Source organism: Mustela nivalis (genome assembly GCF_964662115.1).
Source record: "Mustela nivalis genome assembly, chromosome: 3".
Classification (NCBI taxonomy): Eukaryota; Metazoa; Chordata; class Mammalia; order Carnivora; family Mustelidae; genus Mustela; species Mustela nivalis.
Genome location: NC_139022.1, coordinates 73,834,269 through 73,839,767, shown reverse-complemented (window position 1 = coordinate 73,839,767; position 5,499 = coordinate 73,834,269). Strand labels below are relative to the sequence as shown.

The window sequence follows — 5,499 nt, the reverse complement described above, 5'->3', positions numbered from 1 at the left end:
TGGCGTGTAAAGGGACAGCTGGAGTTTTCTGTTAGGGGTTACAATGAATTACTTGTTCCATAAGGGAAAAGGGGGATCACTTACCACAGCAACTCACACATTGCATGAGACACTGGCACATCTCTACCTCGTGAAGCATTTTCTTCAAAGGAAAAGAGCCAGATATTTCAGGAAGGTCATTGAAGATCTTTGGGTACAGACGTGCTGACCTTCCTGGTGGAGATTTGTAGCCTTTGTGGTGTGTGGACTCGGTCTCTGTAGATGCCTTCGTTGTACTATAACTTTTATACAGGATGTATTGTTTAAACTGCCAGCCCTAACTCCAATGCCTTTAGAGACTCAGGAAATTCTAACCAAATAATATAAAACCCCATTGTATTTTTCTTTGGTTGAGATGCAAATAACATTTTGAATAAGAATGTTAACAAATACATAAACATGGCACTAAGTTGGAACTTCCATTGGGACTCTAAATTTAAATGTCTTAAACATTTAAATACAAATGAAAAAGAGAATGATAACCATATTTAAAAGTCTCTTAAGAATCAGAGACTCTGCTACTGCTGTCCTTGAGTCTGTACTCAAAGTAGGTCTATCTGTGCACTTATCAGCACTAGACAGTCTGGGTTAAACTCTGAATGACCCTCTCTACCAGAGTCAACGCAGACATGCGGAAGAAGTTACATCTTTTCCTAACCCTAACATGAACCCTAGATTCATGTTATTTTTATTTATTTATTTTTAGATATTTTTAGATATTTGAGATACAACTTTATTCTGATTCTAAACACAAGGGAATGGGAATGGAAGTGACAAATGAGATTTCACCACTGGATATTGTGATGTGGCTCTAGCAGTCTTCTATCTGAAACTCAGGAAGGAAACAACTGCATTCCAAAACAGCTAAATATGCAGGTCCAAAAAAAATGAAGGTACTTTTTAAACTGCCACATTCACTCTGAAGCCCATTCATCTCCTTCATCTCCATTCATCTCCATGTGCAACCCCAAGGTGAAGCACATGTAGTGCTCGGCTCTCTAATAAAGCGGCAAACACCCTGCACCACTGATATCACGGACTCTGGCCTAGAAAACCAGACTTCCGCCTTTTTTTTTTTTTTAAGATTTTATTTTTTTATTTGACAGATAGCAATCACAAGTAGACAGAGAGGCAGGCAGAGAGAGAGGAGGAAGCAGGCTCCCCGCTTAGCAGAGAGCCTGACGCGGGGCTCGATCCTGGGACCCTGGGATCATGACCTGAGCCGAAGGCAGAGGCTTTAACCCACTGAGCCACCCAGGCACCAAAAACCAGACTTCTGATGCTGGGCTGCAGGTGCATCCAGGAGAGCCGTTGTCTGAACAAGTTCTAGATCATGCTCATGCTGGGCTGCTGAAATTGGCTCCGTGACAACCTCTGGTGGGGCAGGAGCAGGCATGGAGACCACCTCCAAGTTAGGGTCTCCAATTAATTTTCTAACAAGCCACAGGAGGGACTTTTCAAAGTTGTAGTTAACTTTCGGCAGAATGTTACAGTACTAATAGTTCTTCTTTCAGTGGAAGATAATAGACTTCACCTTAACTTTCCTGTCCTTCATGTCCACTTTGTTGCCACACAGCAGTATGGGAATGTTTTCCCATACTTGTACCAGATCTCTATGCCAGCTGGGCACCTTCTCACAAGTAACCCTTGATGTTACATCAGACATTATAATGGCACCCTGGGCTTGGATGTAATAGCCAACTCTCAGCCCACCAAATTTCTCCATACATTGAACTCCATAAGTCTTCTATTGGTATGGAACACAAGGGGATGGACCTCAACACCCAAGGTGCCTACATATTTACACTCAGATTCACCAGTTAGATGACATTTCAGAAACGTAGTTTTTTCAGTACCACCTTTGCCAACCAGTACAAGTTTTGAGCTGGACTTGAGGTTCTCCTTGGGTAGCCATCATGCTGTTGCTTCCAAAAGCATCTCTGGCCCATCTGTCTGAGGCTCCTAACCCTAGATTTAAACAAATAAACAAAAACCTTTTTAAAGGCTGATTGGGTGATCTGTTTTACTGTATGCAGTTGGGGTTCATTTCCTAGATTTCCAAAATTAGTGGAAAAGTCAGATTCCATCTTGCTGGTTAAACAGATCAAGACAGATTAATTTACAATTATCTCATATTATATTGTCCATAGAAAGATATATGTTTAAGTATATATTTATAATGCCTATGGAGAAGAAAAATAGGAATTGGTGCATTTAAACCAACCTTGAGGTATTTGGAGGTGTCTCAAGCAAAGAGGATCAGGGGATCAGGATTCACAGTAATGGCCTTATGGAAGGCAGCTAGGTAGAGCTCCACTTGGTTTCCTGAAGAGTGGAGCATACACTAACACTTGAGTTTTTTTGGACCATGGCCTCAGCAATGAAGCCATATTCATGGCCCAGGAGTTGTTCCAATTCAAGGGCGACTCTGAACTGTAGAAGCAGAAAACAGGCCACTCACTTGCCATTAGAAAATTCCTCACATATGTTTTAGTTCTTTAGCATTTGTGGTAAGATTTCAACAGAAAGAATGTGAATAGTATTTTCCAAAAGGGTTCTAGTTGCCTGAAGGATTTCCTATCATTTAAAAATGTCTGTTGGCAGATATACTGAATAAAAATAATTTCTTCTCACCAGTATTTTACAAACTTGTGTTCATAGGACACAAAGGAAAGGAAAGAATCTCAAGCAGACTCCCCACTGAGTGTGGAGCTGGGCCATGGGGCTTAATCTCATGACCCTAAGATCCTGAACTGAAATCAAGAGTCAGATGCATAATTGATTGAGCCCCGGAGGTGTGCCTCACATATATCATTTGTAAATATCTTCTCCCATTCAGTAGGTTGCTGTGCTGTTTTGTTGATGGTCTCCTCCAGTCTATAAAAGCTTTGTATTTTGGTATAATCCAAAAGTTTATTTTTACTTTTTGTTTCCCTTGCCTGAGGAGACACTTCTAAAAAAAAAAACAACATTTTTATGAGTAATCTATTTAAATATCATAGAAAAAAAAAAAAAGGGAAGTCCTTAGTATGAGACTAAAGAACTACAGCTCCTAATTTTTAAAAAATGTCCTAAAATACACATAACATAAAAGTTACCATCTTGGGGCACCTGGGTGGCTCAGTGGGTCAAAGCCTCGGCCCTCGGCTTGGGTCATGGTCCAAGGATCCTGGGATCGAGCCCCACATCTAGCTCTCTTCTAGGCAGGGAGCCTGCTTCCTGCCACCCTCCTCCCCACCTGCCTGCCTCTCTGCCTACTTGTAATCTCTGTCTGTCAAATAAATAATTTGGGGGGAAAAAAAAGTTACCATCTTAACAATTTTTAAGTATGTAGTTCAATAGTGTTGAGCATATTTTACATTGTTGTTCAACCAACCTCTAGAACTTATTCGTCTTAGAAAACTGAAACTCTGTACTCATTAAACAACTCCCCACTTCCCCCTCCTCCAAGTCCCCGAGAAGCACCATTCTATTCTGTTTCTATGAATTTGACTATAAATATTGCCATAAATGTGGAATCCCACAGTACTTGTCTCTTTGTGACTGGCTTATTTCATGTAGCATGATGTCCTCAAGGTGCATCCATATTGTAAAATGTGTCAGAATCTCTTTCCTTTTTAAGGTTAAGTGATATTCTGTTATGTATACATAACACATTTTGTTTATCCATCAATCTGTTGATGGACGTTTGGATTGCTTCCACTTTTTGACTATTGTGAATAATGCTTTTATGAACGTGAGTGTGCAAATATCTGTTTGAGTCCCTACTTTCAATTCTTTGGGGCATATATACTGAAGTGGGATTGCTGGATCATCTGTTAATTTTATTTCTACCTTTCTGAGGAACTGTCATACTGCTTTACGTATCAGCTGTACCATTTTACATCCCCATCAACAGCATGCAAACGTTCCAATTTTTTCATATCCTCACCTACAGTTTCTGTCTTGTTTTCTTTTCCTGGTAGTAACCATCCTGATCGGTGAGGTGATTATTTTCTTGTGGTTTTAATTTGCATTTCCCTGGTGATTAGTGATATTGAACATCTTTTCATATGCTTGTTGACCATTTGTGTAATATCTGTGAGAAATGCCTAATCAAGTCTTTTGCCCATTTTCTTAGGTTCATTTATTGTTTGTTGGGTTATAGGAGCTCTTTATATATTCCAAATATTAATCCCCCATCAGATATATGGTTTACAAGTATTTATTCCTGTTCTATAGGTTGCCTTTTTCCTTCTCTTGAATGTGTCCTTTGATGTATAGTTTTTTATTCTGATGTAGTCCAATTTATCTGTTTTTATGTTTGTTGCCTACAACCACAGTCATTTGAGATTTGTACATTGTATAGGATTAATCAAAATTTATGTCCGAAGCTGAATTTAATGCTGTTTCCACTTGATGGTGGTTTCTAGCAGTTTTTCAGGTTTTAAATCTTGATGGACAAGATGATGCCTCCATTCTTTTAAAGGGCCAATTGAGTTGATGAAAATAGATAGATTGGGGTATTTTGAGAAAACAGCATTTTTTTGTCTAGCCATATTTATGCTACTCATTTTTTCCAGTGAAAGACTAAAAGGGATTTTTAATTACCGTATATTTTAGCTCTCCAAAGCATAGTAAAAAGGGGAAGTTATATTTTTAACATATAATGAGAAATCTATGCATTCAAACCCAACATAGAAAAGCAAGAGACATTGTTCCTCTCAGCAACTACAAGTAACACAACCTGCCTTTCTCCAAAACCCAAATCTTTGACCTACATTGAGACAAACAGGAGTTTCTTTGTATAGTCTTAGAAGCCTTGAAGGCTGACGAGCTAACTCTGGGGGATAAAATATTAAAGAAGCTCTCTGTGTTAAGAGAGTTGCTGTTCAACATTTGTGCAAGAGTTATTTACCCCCCTTTAGTGAAAGTTCTACCATAGGATTGTATAGTTTCCTAGTGGAAAATATAGTTGCAAAATATCAATAAGGGTTATATGAATTTATGGGAAAATGAAAAAAAGAGGAACAAGAAAATACAAACAGTTGTTATTTTTTTCCAAATCACTACCGTTAAAATTTCCACCTGCTTTCCCCCTCCATTTTATTGTGACACATGCTGTGATAATAGATCTACAGTGTGGAACAGTTCTTGCTTTTCTATGTGAATCTGTATTTAAGCATTAAGAAGTAGTTTATTTTCCTTTTTGCATGATAATTCAACTAAAATGTATAATGTATAATGTTTAGGATCCACGGCTATCTGCATTATTCTCTACCTTTTGCAGCAAACAGATTCTTAGAGGTGAAATCTGAATTTGATCTCTGCAGAACATTCAAGACCTCAAGGATATCTCAGACTTTGCTTTCATTTGCTACTTTTGACTCTCAGTTTTCTGGGAGACAGTGTATTCCTGATAAACATGGATAAGTTTTTGTTCTTGTGTACGTGAGATTTACAAGGACCCATAAGTAATGC

At 38.6% G+C, this 5,499-nt stretch overlaps 1 pseudogene across 1 annotated transcript; it reads right to left on the bottom strand.

Annotated features, from left to right (window-relative positions):
- Positions 1-1,276: 1,276 nt before the first annotated feature.
- Positions 1,277-1,954, bottom strand: LOC309861918 (GTP-binding nuclear protein Ran pseudogene; annotated as a pseudogene). Its single transcript has one exon. The product of its transcript is annotated as a GTP-binding nuclear protein Ran pseudogene (transcript).
- Positions 1,955-5,499: the final 3,545 nt, after the last annotated feature.